Source organism: Bactrocera oleae, chromosome Y, assembly GCF_042242935.1.
Source record: "Bactrocera oleae isolate idBacOlea1 chromosome Y, idBacOlea1, whole genome shotgun sequence".
NCBI lineage: Eukaryota > Metazoa > Arthropoda > Insecta > Diptera > Tephritidae > Bactrocera > Bactrocera oleae.
Window position 1 is genome coordinate 284,535 of NC_091542.1, and position 18,197 is coordinate 302,731.

Genomic DNA, 18,197 nt, shown 5'->3' on the forward strand with positions numbered 1-18,197 from the left:
CCCTGTGATTTGGTAATCGTCATGGCGAAGGCAAGACGAATCGGGAATTGAATTCGTTTAAATTCAAAGGGCATATCCGTTGGGATCATCGGAATCCTTGGAATAAGAACTTCCCCGTCTCTAAATTTCTTTAAAATTCTTTGAATATCAACGCGAGAATCACATTGCTCATCAGTTTTCTTATCACCAAACGTGTTCCATTGCACAGTTTTAGTTGGTTTAAATTTCTAATCATGATCACTGCCAAGCCAACCCTAAGTTGCAAATTGTGCGGTGGTAAACCAGGCACATCCAAGGAGCTTCACAGTCGATAGATTTGAAAGAATACATAGTGCCTACGATTTGATTCTGAATTATAATATTTAGGTCGGAGTTGTCTTCAAAAAGATAACGGCGGACCGCCCTAATATCTTAAAGGATATACTTAAAGAAAATCTGTTGGGCAGTAATTTCCTTAAATTCGAAAAGGAAATTAGAACAAAAACTCTGGAGATTGATTGCGATATCTGACCAGTTTTCATATACTACAGAGTCAATATCAGCATTATCCGCATTAAAAAACCGACAAATTTTATTCTCTGTGGCAATACCTTTCGACGCCGCAGGATGGCTTTCGCCAATTATGATACAAGCCAAAAGACTAATGCAAGAATTATGGATAGATGGAACCGATTTGGATGAACCAATAAAACCATTTCGTTTAGAAAAGTGGTCCCAGTATGCGTACGCACACAAAGCGAGATTGCGACCACAAGCCACTTACTAGTAGCAAAAACAAAAGTAGGGCCTTTAAAAGTAATAAGTCTATTACGACTTGAACTGTGTAGCGTTACTACTAGCCAAACTAGTATCTATGGTGCGAATGCATTTAAACATGGCTGACTAATTCCGCAATTTTCCCACCACCGATTTTATCGTATACAAGGTTAACACGGCTTTAATATAATATTATTGTTATAAATATATAATTATAAATAATTATGAAATTTATCGTGTTTATGTAGGTAACGCATATGTCCGAAAAGAATCAGCATTACAAGATCTGAAAGGTGCAGCTTGCCGTATTTTATCACACGGGTTGACCAATCGAAAAGAACAAAATGATATGGCGATCAGGCCCGTAGACAAAAACGAATGCGTTTTGTGTGTGGTGCGTCGTATGTGGCGAGGACCTGTGAGTGTTTTCTAGGGTGCGCCATTATTTTCCCGGGTATAGTGGAGTGTACATGTAGAGGAAGGTTTAACCTATTTAACCATTCTGGACCCCTTGGCGAATATTTTCCCTAGTTTTACACATGTTTACTGAAACGGTATATGTATTAATTTCGGCATACTGCTTCTGAAGTAGCCGATCGCGCAGTGGGTCAGATGGTGATGGAGTAATGTTATATCCATATTGACCTGTAGTGTATAAAACGGCTTTGATTTTTAAAATATAATTTGTATGCATTTTGATGCGCATTTAAGTGCTTTAAGGTAGGCAATTTTATTGTGCGGGTTTATGAAGTTTCGTATTTATTGTATTCTGCGGTTGTTTCTTGTAGAAGTTTTTTATTTGTATCGTTTATTTAAAATTTCTTTACCGTCGGCTTATAAAGGTTAACGACTCCACGGCTGACTCAGATATGGCCAGAATGGATGCTCTTTTGAAACCTTTGAAGAGGGATCTTGTGAGAGTACAGTGATTAGCCGTGAATTGAAAATGGCATTTTTTTTAGTTGGTAATGTGGTAAATTCGATATATTTATGTTTGAGATATTCTTTTTTAAGGATGTTTTGGTTGAATTATATATATTTATGTTTTTAACACTGGAGTAGTCAGAAGAAGCTCTGACTTGGTTTTTTGTGCCAATTTGTAGAATGTTGGAAAATTGTGGCTTTGATGGTAATCGTACGACGTACCGGCCATTATTTTATCGAGTAGTTGTGGCTTTGTAGAAGTCCCCACAATACTAATCTTCTGAGGTTGTACTTGATAGGAGGGAGCGTTTTTCTAACTCCCGAAATTTCCTTAATTGTGAACTAAGGGATTCTTTTGAACTCTCGTCAATTTAAGTTGTTGATGTGGAAACTGGTTCTGTAACCAGTCCACTTACAATCCAACCGAATATAGTATTTTGTGCCACAAGTGGGTTTGAAATTTTCTCATTACCTTCAAATATTATCTGTGGTATGAGTTCGCGGCCTAATAACTTTAGGTGTGAAACCTTTTGCCAATGCTTGCTATTTATTGATTTTAAAACTTGTTAGTTTTGTTGACAGTTGTAGCCTGTTTTGTGCCCTAGACGCTATAAATGATCGTTGTGACCCTTGGTCTATTAAGGCCCTAAGCTTAAACAGTTCTCCTCGGTGTACGATGGAGACAACTGCTGTGGGTAGAAAAATAGTACTCTACTTTGATTTTCGCTGTGTAGTGTTTGGGTTTTTAATGCCTTTGAGCAGCATGGTACTTCTTGGCAATTTTCGCAATATTGATTATCGGGATTTGCTTTTTCAATTAAACCCTTTTCTTATAAGCGATACTTTGGGGTGAGCTGGGATATGTGCTGTAATGAAGCATTGAGTGGTGTTTGTTACAATAGAAGCAATTAAATTTGCTTACAAAATTATTTCGTTCGTTAACTTTTAAGTGTTTGAACTTCTCGCACGATTGTAATTTATACCCTCTTATGTATAGTTCGCGTGACGTATGTTTTTTATGTTCGGTTGAGAACGATTGTGTTTTATATAAGCTTCTGTTTATATTGTTGTTGTATCTACTTGGGGTCTGTTGAAGATTCTATTGTGGTCATTTTTATAGGTTTAGGTTTTAATAATTTTTGTGTCTACCCTTTCAGCGATTTCGTACTGGGTAGTTAGAAAGGCTCCCATAAAAGTAACGATTTTTCTGGTAATGCATATGTTTACCAGTATAGGGTCCCTGCTATCTGTGAGAATATTCAGTCTATTAGTGTCTTTCGTTTTCATATCTAGATTTTAGAGCTTCCGAAGCAAAATTTAAGTTGTCGTCATTTAGTGCGAACTGTTTTACTATTGTGCCTGCTTGACCTTTAGTTTTGTATCGAAGGTGATAAAATTTTTGTGCAAGTGATAATTTTGGATGGTTGATGTATACGGCTGTAAACATGTCCCGGAAGGACGGCCGTTTTTCATAACCTCTGTAAAATGTTTCTATGTCACATGCGGGCACCTCGAGTTGGATGCCTGAACTTGCCTCGTGATTCTGTATTTGTGGCAGCTCTACTTTCGGATGTGGGGTAGGTACAATTGCATATACTTATTAGCTTTAATTGATCAGAAATCATAGATTTTCTTTCTTTGTACTGGTTTAAGCAGTTTTCGTATATTGCGTAAGCCGATGATTTAAAATTGTGTGGTAGGTCCAAACTGTCATATCTACATATAAATGATAATTAATACAGAATACTCTTTTACGTTTATAAGAGTTGTTTTTTGGACTAGATAAGTAATTACTTGCGAAATAAATGTTTTAATTTGTATTTTATCGTGAATATTTTGTTGTGAGAGTCATTTTCATTTTCTTAATTAAGTTATTAAGAATCGCACTTTTAATTTAACAATACTTATTATGTCCTTATGTTGATGTATTTAGGTACACCCTAATACACGGACTTGGGAATATATATATATATTTATGTGCTCATGAAATTGAGAGCTCGTTGAAGAGATCAAAACATTTTGTACACAAGTATTCACGGATTGTTTGTGCGTATGTATGTTTATTTTCTAATGCAATTGAGAGCTCGTTGAAGAGATCAATGTGCTTTTTATTGTTTTTTTTTATACGCAATACTGTTTATTTGTTACAAGGGGTATTGCGGGATATATGCCAATGTGGAATTTGAAAAGATGTACATATATATATGCACTTATGTTATTGTATTTTTTTTTTCTTATTGAGAGTTTTTTTTTTGTTTGCGTTTTAATAAACAATACAAATAAGAAAATTTTATATAATATTTAATATATTTTTATAACAATGTTGATTTATTTATATGAAAATCACTTTTAAGTGAATGTTAAATTAAAATGTTAATTAAAATTGTATATAAGAGTTTACTATTACCCAGCGGAGGGTAGACAGGCAGATTCTAGGCCGTATGATTATATACTTGAACATATAATATGCGTACAGATGTTCGCATTACGAAGAGAGCGCGAAACCAAACTTGCAGGTACTTGTGCAATTATGTTTATATGCTATTATACTTATGTTAAAGTAAGTATAGATATAATAGGTAAGCATATATGTATTTTTTGTTTGTTTTTCCCCTCTTTGTTTTTCCTTTCATATTTTATAATTCTTTTGCTTACGTATTTTATGCAATCCTGCTTGTTGCTTTTTGTTTGTTTTTATTTTAACCTAAGGTGTATTGCTGGAGAAATGTGCAAGTATATACTTGAATTTGTTTGTTGTGTTTGTTAATAGGTGCGTTGGAATACATAAAGGTAAGCGTGTAGTTAGGCAATAACTTAATATTAATTTGTGTTCTTTTGTTTTAATATATAAGTATCTATTAGGAAATATATGTTATACCGACTGTAGTCAGTTTTTCCCTCCAAAAAACACTGTAAGACTGAGACAGTTTGGTAACCGTTTTTTTGGTAAACGTATTTGTTATAACCGGTTCTATATATGTATATAAAACTGTAATTTTTACATACATATATGCATGATAAACTAAAAGAATAGCAAAACGATACGACTCACTTTATACTCCCTCAGGGGTTTTCTGAGGGGATAATATATATGTATTGTATGTCCGTGTGTGTATTCCATTTTTGTTAATTCCTTCTCCGCTTCCAGTTGTGCCTGGTTTTAGTGAGTGTTGTTTTTGTTTATTGTTGTTTGTTTCGCGCCCATTTAAATTACTTTTATTTATGTTTTTGTATTTAGGTACTTTAGTATTTCGAGCTCGTTTGTGTTTCTGGCAGATTGTATTTAGCGCCCGATTTGTGAGTTTTTAATTTTTTTTAAATGTTTTGCAAATTTTGCACTGTGTATTTACATATGTAAATGTGTTTCTTTATTTGTGTTTTAACAATTGAACTTATTGCCATCTCTTTTTTTGTTTTTTTGGTATTATTGCATATGAATTTTTTTGTATATACATATGTGTGAAGATATGTACTTGTATGTATACATATACTTGTACATATATATTGTCACTGCACTTCTCTGCTTTGTCAACACACTTTTGTTCTGTAGTTTTGTTTTTTTTTTTTTGTTTGCGTCACTACATTTTTTTTTATTTTAGCTAGTTACCGCACTTTGCATATTTTCGATATGTATTTTTTCCAATAGTGCCTTTCTGTGATGCTCGAAGGACCATGACTAATTCCCCAATTCGTTGAGAGCACACACCACCAATGATAAAACATTTCACCACTTCACTTATAATCGCGTGGATAATTTAAATAAAAATGCGATATATACAAGGTTGACACGGCTTTAATATTATTGTTATAAATATATTATTATTAATTATTATGAAATTTATCCTATTTATGTTGATAAATCATATGTCCGAAATGAAACAGCATTACGAGTTCTGAAAGGTGCAGCCTGTCGTAGTTTTATCGCACGGGTTGACCAACCGAAGAGAACAAAATGATGTGGCGATTAGCTCGTAGACGAAAACCCGTGAGTCTTCTCAGATGTGATGCGTCGCGTTAGTGTGCGACACTATTTTACCGAGTAGAGTGGTGTATGAAGGGAGGTTTTACCCATTTAACCAATGGCGAAATACAAACTATATCTGTGGTCCGATTCGGAAATTGTACTAGCCTGGCTGGAAGACGTATATTTCCAATCGAATGTCTCAAATACTTGACCTAGTAGGATCAGCCACTTGGCGACACGTAGCCAGTGCTGACAATCCAGCTGATCTAGAAACAAGAGGGTACAAAGCCCTGCACCTTGCCACCACCAACCTCTGGTGTAACGGCCCTCGTTTGTTGATAGGATCTCCCGATTATTGGTCACAACTGCCCATGCGTAAAATAAATGCCCCAGAGAGTTAACAAACCGACTCTTTTCTCACAACATTGCAGGATAATGACATCCTCGAGCGAAAAGCAAATACTCAAGTGCATTACCTCAGCAGCGATATATCACTATTGAGAGAATCAAAACCTATTGATAAGAGATTGGTTCTAAACCCATTCCTCGACACGAAAGGTCTAGTTCATGTGAATGGTCGGCTTGCCAATTCAAGCGTAACGATTATTACGCCTTGGAGCGAACGCCATCCCATAATTGTACCAGAGAAGTATCGACCTACGCATCAGTTATATCCACATATTAATGCTTGTTGCTGAGCATCGCCTCATGCAACATATGGTCCGCCAGGAATTTTATATTCCCTGACTTAAGCCCCAAATAAAGAAATGCATTTCTTGTGCAAGCTTGTCGTAGTTCTGCACCACGCATAAGCAAAAGATGCGAACACAGATTATGGCATCACTTCCCCGGAATGCTCCACTTTGGTCTGCCTTCTGCATTACAGGTGTCAATTTTGTTGGGCCGTTTCAAATAAAGGCGTCCAAGTTAAGGTCTCCCACTCTCATATAAAGCTGTGTGGCTGTCTTTGTCTGTATATAATTCTTTCCAAAGTTTTCAAAGAAAAACACTGACCACGATTCGCTTTTAATACAATTGTAATTTTATTTTGTAATTGAAAGTACGGGTTTTATACACTCCCTAAATACCACAATCACTTGCGACGCAGCGCAGAGAAGAGGAAAAAAAATGTATATAAATGCCTTTGATAGCAATTTAACTGGTTCGGATCAGATCCGCTGATGTGACGAATCCACGGATGACGGTGCTTTCGCTGCGAGTACAAAACGAAGAAGAGCCAAGCCGATTCTCGTGTCCGTGGTTTTGTTGATGGTTGGTGGGGTGATCGCCCGGTGTGTTGTGTATCCTGGGTGGTAGGGTCGTTGTGTGAGGTGTATGTTGCGTGAGGTGAGGTGGTGAATGTTGCGAGAGGTGATGTGGTGAATGTTGCGTGTCAGTGATGTGTGAGGTGTGTTGGTGTAAGTTTTCGGGACGACGTAGGCTCATTTAGCCATCCCGGCCCCCCTAGGCGAATATTAGCCTAGCAGACGCTGAAGTTGTCGCAGCGTGTATACGACGCTGCTCAGCCCAGTGGCACGGCGGGGTGGTAGCCGAAGCAGGCTACGGCGCGTAATTGCTTCGTTGCGTGGGCGCCAGGAACGCGGCTCCGGAGGGGGGGCCAAACGGCGAGGTCGTGCTGATGTGTGTCCAGGGAGTCGCCTGACTACGCCGCGGCGGTGGGATTCAGTTAGTCGACCACTGTCGCGCCTCGCGGTGCGGTGAAGGAGTGTGTGATGTTGCTCACCGCACATCTGACAATGGCCCCTTGACTCACATGCGGTTGTTGCATGGGTGTGCGCCAGACAATTCAGGCAGTGGCCATGTGCCTGGGCGATTTGCTGTCGTTGGACTGGTGGCATACCTTTAAATATGCCGCAATGTTGCAAGCGGTGTGAGCGACGACATAGCGGGCATCGGAGGCGATGCTGCTCCGCAGACAGCGAGGATGACGGGGTTAGTGGCCGCGTGCCACTACGAGAAGCGATTGGAGGGGCTGTGGTAGCCGTTGTTCGGGGTGCAGGATTTGCCCCAGGGCGTGGCACAGTAACGGGCGAACGTATTGCTGGCGTTGGTGTTGGTGCATTTCCGTCCATAATGATCTATATGGGAAAAAGTTATTTAGATTATAAGTTTGTCGCATGATTGAGTTGGAAATTTGGGTCACGTTAAGTGGCATAAATGGGTCGTTTGGTCGATCGACCTTTTACAGGATTTAGGTTTTTCTTTGATTTATTAATTTTAGCGGTTTTTGGTTCTTATCGGGTTATTATTTACGTTTGTTCGGTATTATCGGCGGTGGGTAAAAAGCATAGCTTTACGAGCGGTCTCGTTAGTGTTCCGGTTTGCGTACGGAGATCGACCACTCGGATGTGACCATCGGAACCATGGTGAAGGTTTTCTATGCGGCCAAGCCGCCATTCAGTAGGGGGGAGACAATCATCGTGTACTAGTACGCAATCTCCAAGCTTCGGCGCCTTTTCTGGAGCTTTCCAGCGGTACCTCTTGTGGAGGTCCTTTAGATAATCTTCTTTCCAGCGGCGACTAAAATAGTGATGGAGAATTTTGATTCTTTCCCATCGGTTTAATAAGGATAGCGACTCCACGTCTGGCTCAGGTATGGCCAGAATGGGTGCTCCTTTGAGAAAATGCCCAGGAGTTAGGGCGGTGAAATCGGAGGGATCTTGCGAGAGGGTTGTGATTGGCCGTGAATTGAGTACGGCTTCAATTCGAATTAATAAGGTCGAGAATTCTTCATAATTATACTTGTAGTTTCCAGCTACTTTTTTGAAATGGGATTTAAAGCTTTTCACAGCTGATTCCCATAAACCACCCATATGAGGAGCGCTTGGGGGGATGAACTGCCAATTAATGCCTTGGGGTGCGTACTTCTGTACAATCTCAGGTGAGACTTGTTGGATAAAGTCCACAAACTGTTTCTCAGTGGCTCTTTTGGCTCCAATAAACGTTTTGCCGTTGTCACTCATAATTTTTGAAGGAAAACCACGCCGTCCGACGAAGCGAGCGAATGCCGCGAGAAAAGCCTCTGTCGTCAGATTTGTACATAGCTCAAGGTGAAGCCTTTCATTAAAGTGGGAGATCTTAACATTGAAGCCTTTATCTGGAAAGGCCCAGCAAAATCGACACTTGTTGTTGTGAAGGGCAGAGCAAAGTTGCAGCGTTCAGGTGGAAGTGCTGCCATTATCTGCGTTCGCATTTTTTGCTTGTACGTTGTGCAAACTTTGCACATGTAAATGCACTTCTTTATTTGAGGCTTAAGACGGGGAATATAAAACTCTTGGCGGACTATTTTATTTCTCGGCTGAAGTAGCGCGTTTGCGTAGATGCGATAAGAGCGCCTTTTGCTTATTGTAAGTGTAGGTGCGTTAATGTATCGCATTGGGGGTATATTGGAGGTGTTCCGTTAACTTTAGTTTTGAGCTGCTCTATAAATTTGATCATGTATGCAACTACTCTGAGGGCTCGGGGGAACGATGAGAATCGCTCAAGGATGTCAGTATCATCCGATGCATGAAAGGAGTCGATTTTTCGACTTTCTGGGGCAATTATATTGCGCATGGGCGATTGTGGCCAAGAATCGGAAGATTCTGTTAACCATCGGGGGCCATTCCACCAGAGGGTGGTGGTGGCAAGATGCAGGGGTTTGCATCCTCTTGTACCTAGATCAGCAGGATTGTCAGCACTGGCTACATGTCGCCAAGTGGCTGATCCTACTAGATCAAGGATTTGAGACGTTCGATTGGAAATATACGTCTTCCATGCATGTGGTGGTTTTTCTAACCAGGCGAGTACGATTTCAGAATCGGACCACAGATATAGTTTGTATTGTGCCATGTTTAAATGCGTTTGTACGATGGACACGAGTTTGGCTAGTAGTAGCGCTCCACATAATTCAAGTGGTGGTAGACTTATTGCTTTTAAAGGAGCCACTTTTGCTTTTGCTACTAGTAAGTGGCATGTGGTCGCATTGTCGCTTTGTGTGCGAACATATATAGTTGCGCAATATGCCTTTTCAGAAGCGTCACAGAAGCCGTGTAGTTCGACTTTGTGCTCTGGGGCATAATTTACCCATCGAGGGATTTGTATCTGTGAGATATCATTTAGATTGCTCGCAAACTGGGACCACTTTTCTAAACGCAGTGGTTTTACTTGTTCGTCCCAGTCGGTTCCATCTAACCATAATTCTTGTATTAGAATTTTGGCTTGTATCATAACTGGCGAAAGCCATCCTGCGGGGTCGAAAAGTTTCGCCACCGAGGATAGAATTTGCCGCTTTGTTATGGCGGATATTGCAGATATTGACTCTGTAGTGTATGAAAACTGGTCAGATATTGCATTCCATTGGATCCCCAGAGTTTTTGTTGTACTTTCCTTTTCGAATCTAACTAGTATCTAACAAATTTTCATGTGGTATATTTTTTAGAATATTAGGGTGGTTCGCCGTTATCTTTTCAACGGAAACCCTTCGGTATTTAAGGCTTGTATCGTGATAGGGACTCGTATGATTGTGGAAGACTGTGACTTCCAGACAAGATATCGTCTACATACGTTTGTGTTTTTAGCACTTTGGTTGCCAGAGGGAATTCTGACTTTGTGTTTTCTGCCAATTCGTGCAGTGTTCGAATGGCTAGATATGGAGCACAGTTGACGCCAAAGGTAACTGTTTTTAATTTATAGTCGCGGAGTGGACTATTGGGAGATTTTCGGAAAATAATTCGCTGAAAATCTTAATCGTCTTTATGTACGACTATTTGTCTATACATTTTTTCGACGTCTCCGTTAAATACGTATTTGAATATACGCCAATTTAAAGTAGCATTAAATCTGGTTGGAGCGTGGGTCCCGTAAATAGGATATCATTTAGGGAATTCCCCGAGCTGGTGGATCTTGATGCATTAAAGACAATTCTTACTTTAGTTGTTTTTTTGTCTGGCTTTACTACTGCGTGATGAGGCAAGTAAAATGAGTAATACTTGCCATTTATGATTTTTTCGCATGGGCTTACTTCCTCCATGTGGTCTAAATGGAGGTATTCTTCTAACACGCTATCGTATTCTGGCTTAAGCTCACCTTTTTTAAGTAAGTTTTTTTCCATACTTAAAAACTGCTGTATAGCAGAGGTGCGAGAGTGACCTAAGGCGAGTGTGTTAGGAAATTGTTGTTTTAGTGGTAGTCGTACGACGTACCGACCATTATCTGATCTAGTAGTTGTGGCTTTGTAAAAGTCTTCACAATACTGATCTTCAGGGGTTGTGATTGGTATGGGGGGAGTTCTTCTAACTCCCAAAATTTTTTCAATTGTGAATTGAGGTATTCGTTTGAGATTTCCTCAACCTGAGTGGTCATGGTGGTAACTGGTTCCGAAACTAGTCCACTTATGATCCACCCAAAAATAGTATTTTGTGCCAGAAGTGTATTTGAAATTTTCTCAATACCTTCGAGTATTATCTGTGGTATGAGATCGCTGCCTAATAGAAGGTCTCTTTGAGCGGGAGTGTTGCTGTTGGGATCTGCTAGCTTTAGGTGTGAAACCTTTTGCCAATGCTTGCTATTTATGTGATAGCTTGGAAGCATATTTGTAAGTTGCGGTAAGACTATAGCTTCTGCTTGTATGTGCTTATCCGCTTGGGGGGAAATTAAGGTAATGGGGCAGATTTTATTAGAGTTTTGAACTACTCTTCCGCCCATTCCTGTAATTTCAAAGTTGGCTTGTTTTGTTGGCAGTTGTAGCCTATTTTGAGCCCTAGACACTATGAAAGATCGTTGTGATCCTTGGTCTATTAAGGCTCTAAGTTTAAACAGCTCTCCTCGATGTTCGGTGGAGACGACTGCTGTTGGTAGTAGTACTCTACTTTGATTTTCGCTGTGTAGCGTTTGGGTTTTTAATGTCTTTGAGCAGCATGGTGCTTCTTGGCAATTATCGGGATTTCGCACTTCGGGATTTGCTGTTGCAACTAAACCCGTGGCTCTTTTTGTATTTTGGGGGTGAGCTGGAAAATGTGCTGTAATGCAGCATTGAATGATGGCGTTTATGACAATAAACGCAATTAAATTTGCTTTCGCACTCTTTAAGTGTATGTGCATGTGATAGGCAATTTGTACAAAGTCTTTTCGTTTTTATAAAATTGTTTCGATCGAAAATATTCATCTTTTTGAATCTCTCGCAAGATTTGAGCTTATGCCCCCTGTACATAGTTCGCATGACGTTTGCTTGTACTGTTCGGATGTGAACGTTTGATTTTTGAAGAAGCTTCTATTTAAATTGTTGTTGGTACTGGCTTGGGGTCTGTGGAAGCTTCTATTTAGGTCATGTTGAACGGGTTTCGTTCTGACCATTTTTTTATCTACCCTTTCTGCGATTTCATATTGGGTAGTTAGGAAATCTTTCATTTGTTGCCACGTGGGGAATTTTCTTCGTGATGAGAGCGATTGTTCCCATAGAAGTAATGATTTTTCTGGTAATGTAACCGCACTTTGTTTTAAACTAAAGCATTTTTTTCCTTTTTTTTTTTTCTTAACTGCACGTACTGTTACATTACTGTAATTTTGCTTCTTTTTTTTTTTTTCTCTTTTGGTAACTGCACTGTATTTCGATATGTATATGTATATCACTTAAGGTTTGTTTTTTTTTTTTATAAATGTATTTTTTATTTTTTTGTTTTGTTTTAAACATCCATAGTGCCGTCCACTAGGGCTCGAACGACCATATATAATTCTTTCCAAAGTTTTCAAAGAAAAACACTCACCACCATTCGCTTTTAATACAATTGTAATTTTATTTTGTAATTGAAAGTACGGGTTTTATACACTACCTAAATACCACAATCACTTGCGACGCAGCGCAGAGAAGAGGAAAAAAAATGTATATAAATGCCTTTGATAGCAATTTAACTGGTTCGGATCAGATCCGCTGATGTGACGAATCCACGGATGACGGTGCTTTCGCTGCGAGTTCAAAACGAAGAAGAGCCAAGCCGATTCTCGTGTCCGTGGTTTTGTTGATGGTTGGTGGGGTGATCGCCCGGTGTGTTGTGTATCCTGGGTGGTAGGGTCGTTGTGTGAGGTGTATGTTGCGTGAGGTGAGGTGGTGAATGTTGCGAGAGGTGATGTGGTGAATGTTGCGTGTCAGTGATGTGTGAGATGTGTTGGTGTAAGTTTTCGGGACGACGTAGGCTCATTTAGCCAGTCTGTTTTATGACAAAAGCAGTGCACCTGGAGCTTTGTACTAATCTGACAAAGGAGGCTTTCCTCGCTCCACAAGTCCGCACCCCAAAGCATTAATTGGCAATTTATATACCCAAACGCTCCTCAAATGAGTGGTTTCTGGGAATCAGCTGTAAAAGGCTTCAAATTTTACTTCAAAAAGATTGTTGGAAATTAAAAATTAATTACGAGGAATTCTCGGGATTTTTAATCCGAATTGAAGCCGTTCTCAAGTCACGGCCTCTCACAATCCGCTCGCAAGATCCCTCCGATTTCACAGCCTTAACTCCAAGATACTTTCTCAAAGGAACACCCATTCTGGCCATACGTGAACCAGGTGTAGAGTCGCTATCCTTATTAAATCGCTGGGAAAAAATTAAAATTCTCCATCACATATCTCAAATACATAAAGGATCTCCATAAACAATACCGTTGGAAGACTCCTAAGCACCAAAACTTGGAGACTGTGTGATCAATCATGATGATTGTCTACCTCCTACCGAATGCCGGCTTGGGCGCATAGAAAAGCTACATTATGGCTTCGACGGTCATATACGAGTAGTTGATCTTCGTACGCGAAGCAGAACGCTAACTAGACAGCTCGTGTAGCTATGCTTTCTCCCAACCGCCGATAATCGCGACACAGCAAGACGCAAACAATCAACCGATACTACCGCAATAAAATAAAATAATCAAATGCCGTGACACGAGCATCCGTAGCCTGACAAATCTGCATAATCAAACAAATCTTTAATACAGATTAACATGAATATACCCTACGCAGCCGCTCAACACGACCTCAACCCTTAACTCGTGTGGTACGCCCGCGGAATGGAGCATCAATACGGCATCGACAGCCTAGATCACAACCACGGTCGTTCCACGGCTCTTAGCAGCATTGTGGCAACGCTACAACAGCTGCAGCGACTACTAGGCTAGTCCTTTGCCTAGAGGGGCCGGGATGGCTAAATTATCACTCAGTCCCCCTCACCAGAAGACACTGTCACACCAGAGAACTGAAAACAACGAGAAGGTGCAGATTCGACAGCGAACAATTTGTAGAATTTTATCAAGGAGTCCACCTCACATGCACGAGAAACAAATAACATTTTTCGCTTTTATAACAGCGGTGAATCTGTAAACATACGCTCTCTTAACATGACCAACCGACTAAGATTGCAGATAATATAAAATGTAAGCAAAACTGGGAATATTGATATGTCATTTGAAATATATTTTCTTTTATTGAAATATTATTTATTATTACTTTTAAATTATTTTATGTTAATTCATTTTTACTTTATTGTGAGTTATTTATAATAATTTAAACATATTTTGATATATTTCTTAAAATCATTCATTTACTTGACACCATTATGGAGTCACAAAAGTACAGAATTGTGTTTTGCAGTCGGCATTTCACATTCATGCTTCAATTTTTCTTTTCAAATGCATGTGTAAAAGTAGTTATGTACGTAAATATGTACTTACATATATAATATTATGACATGCATATATTATGTCGTTTGCACATTTGTATGTATTTGTATGTATATATGCACACTCAATTCTTCATGTGAAATCTCCGTTGACACGTTTTTTGCTTTTATGTCAAAGAGTCAATCTGTCGAAGGACTGACGCGACGACAAAGCGTCACAACATTGTGTTGTTGGTAGAAAATCCGAGATGTGCCAAAAAATAAACGAACGCGTGCCGATTGTCTTCACTTCCCTTGCCGCTTTAACAGCTTTGCCTACAAATTATTGTAGGTATGTATGGTTTTATATGAACATGTATACATATTGACGCAGAGTTTTGCGAGTCACGGAAAAATATTTTAGAATTGTAAAATATTTTAAATCAACAAAAGCTTTGTTGCCACTTTTGTCACTTTTTTCTGTGTTTTGTGGGCTTGCAGGGTTATCACCTTTCCCTTCTAGAGGAAACATAAAAAAGTTGTTCAATTTATGATTTCTAGCTTTTGCCATCGTCACGAAAAGACGCTTGTAGAAAAACGCATGCTCGGGGAGATGTGTAAGGCGTTTGCTTTCATGAATGAAACGACTTAGCTTATTGCTTGTGCGCCAGCGTTCATGAATGAAAATGTTGTTGGTGTGTGATTTACTACAAATTTAGGATTTGTCAATTTGGCTGCCATATTGATTTCTGGTGCTGATGCTATTTGAGACAATTGTTCTTTTTTTGTACAACAATGTTTGTATTTTGCCTATTGCCTGACGTACTTACATTTGTACGCTTAAATGTATGTATATTTGTGTATGCATTACTTATTTGCGCGGTCATACGTATATTTCTACATAAGTACATACTTACATATAGAGCAGTGCGCTCATATGTATTTATTGGTAATTGCTAATATATTATTATATTATATAATATAACATTTGTGCAAAAAAATCATATTTTATCAATTTTTCATCATAAAAATCGTTTATATGGCAAAAAATAATTATGTATATATGAAGTGGCATTTGTATTTTTTGCTTGCTACACATATCTACATACATTTAAGCGTAGAAATGTAAGTACGTCAGGCTGTATCGGTTGATTGTTTGCGACTTGCTGTGTCGCGATTATCGGCGGTTGGGAGAAAGCATAGCTTCACGAGCTGTCTAGTTAGCGTTCTGCTTCGCGTACAAAGATCAACTACTCCTATATGACCGTCGGAGCCATAATGTAGCTTTTCTTTGCGCCCAAGCCGGCATTCGGTAGACAATCATCATGGATGATCACACAATCTCCAAGTTTTGGTGCTTGTTCAGGAGTCTTCCAACGGTATTGTTTATTGAGATCCTTTATGTATTTGAGAATATGTGATGGAGAATTTTAATTTTTTCCCAGCGATTTAATAAGGTTAGCGACTCCACACCTGGCTCAGGTATGGCCAAAATGCGTGTTCCTTTGAGAAAGTATCTTGGAATTAAGGCTGTGAAATCGGAGGGATCTTGCGAGAGGATTGTGAGAGGCCGTGAATTGAGAACGAGAATTCTTCGTAATTAATTTGTAATTTCCAATAACCTCTTTGAAGCTGAATTTGAAGCTTTTTACAGCTGATTCCCAGACCACTCATATGAGGAGCGTTTGGGGATATAAATTGCCAATTAATGCTTTGGGGCGCGGACTTGTGTACAATCTCCGGTGTGACTTGTTTGATAAAGTCCACAAACTGTTTTTCGGTGGCTATTTGAGCGCCGATAAATGTTTTACTACTGTCGCTCATTATCTTGGATGGAAAGCCGCGTCGTCCGACGAATCGAGCAAATCCTGCAAGGAAAGCCTCCTTTGTCAGATTAGTACAAAGCTCAAGGTGCACTGCTTTTGTCATAAAACAGACAAAGACAGCCACACAGCCTTATATGAGAGTGCCGCCACTCACTTGGACGCCTTTAGTTGAAAAGGCCCATCAAAATTGACACCTGTGATGGAGAAGGCCGACCCAAGTGCAGCATTCCGGGGGAAGTGATGCCATAATCTCTGTTCGCATCTTTTGCTTATGCGTGGTGCAGAACTACGACAAGCTTGCACAAGAAATTCGCTTCTTTATTTGGGGCTTAATTCGGGGAATATAAAATTCCTGGCGGACCATATGTTGCATGAAGCGATGTTCAGCCACAAGCATTAATATCTGGATATAACTGATGCGTAAGTCGATACTTCTCTGGTACACTTATAGGATGGCGTTCGCTACAAGGCGAAATATTCGTTAGGCTTGAATTGGCAAGCCGATCATTCACATGAAGTAGATCTTTCGTGTCGAGGAATAGGTTTAGAACCAATCTCTTATCAATAGGTTTTGATTCTCTCAATAGTGATATATCGCTGCTGAAGTAGTGCACTGGAGTATATGCGATAAGAGCGCCCTTTGCTTTTCGCTTGAGGATGTCATTATCCCGCAATGTTGTGAGAACAGAGGATGGGAAGTTGTGACTAATAATCGGGAGATATGACATATATTTCCAAATAGATACTATATAATATATTAAAACAAAAGAAAAAAAATTAATATTAACTTATTGCCTAACTCCACGCTTACCTTTGTGTCTTGCAACGCACCTATTAACAAACACAAAAAACAAATTCAAGTATATACGTGCACATGTTCTTAACTGTATTGTTTATTAAAACGCAAACAAAAAAACTCTCATTAAAAAAAAATACAATAACATAAGTGCATATGCATACAAGCATCTTTTCAAAGTCCACATTGGCATATATCCCGCAATACCCCTTGTAACAAATAAGCAGTATTGCGTATAAAACAAAAACAATAAAAAGCACATTGATCTCTTCAACGAGCTCTCAATTGCATTAGAAAATAAACATACATACGCACAAACAATCCGTGAATACTTGTGTACAAAATGTTTTGATCTCTTCAACGAGCTCTCAATTTCATGAGCACATAAATATATATATATTACAGGTCCGTGTATTAGGGTGTACCTAAATACAGCAACATAAGGACATAATAAGTATTGTTAAATTAAAAGTGCGATTCTTAATAACTTAATTAAGAAAATTAAAATGACTCTCACAACAAAATATTCAAGATAAAATACAAATTAAAACATTTATTTCGCAAGTAATTATTTATCTAGTCCGAAAAACAACTCTTATAAACGTAAAAGAGTATTCTGTATTAATTATAATTTATCGCTGCGATTTTATCAGTTTACACTGAGAAAAATTTTAATCAACTTTGATACAGTAGAAAAAAAGTAGATAACATAACAAAAATGTTTAATGACGACAAAAATAAAAGTACACCTGCAGAAGCTACACGCGCACAAAGCAAATAAAAGGAAAAGATATTTGTGCCAATATTTGGACTCGTCTCCAAACGGCTCATGATGCCATAGTAGATTATGACAGTTTAGACCTACCACACAATTTTAAATCATCGGCTTACGCAATATACGAAAACTGCTTAAACCAGTACAAAGAAAGAAAATCTATGGTTTCTGATCAATTAAAGCTAATAAATGCAATTGCACCTACTCCACATCCGTGAGTGGAGCTGCCACAAATGCAGAGTCAAGAGGCAAGTTCAGGCATCTATCTCGAGGTGCCCGCATGTGACACAGAAATATTTTATGGAGGTTATGAAGAATACCCGTTCTTCTGGGACATGTTCACTGCCGTATACATCAACCATCCAAAATTATCAAAAGCGCAAAAATTGTATCACCTCCGATACAAAACTAAGGGGTCAAGCAGGCGCAATAGTTAAACAGTTCGCACTGTGAACCTTCTCTATAATCTACATTCTCTGTCAGAACCAAGAAAACAAAAAACGTGAGCTACGGCGTT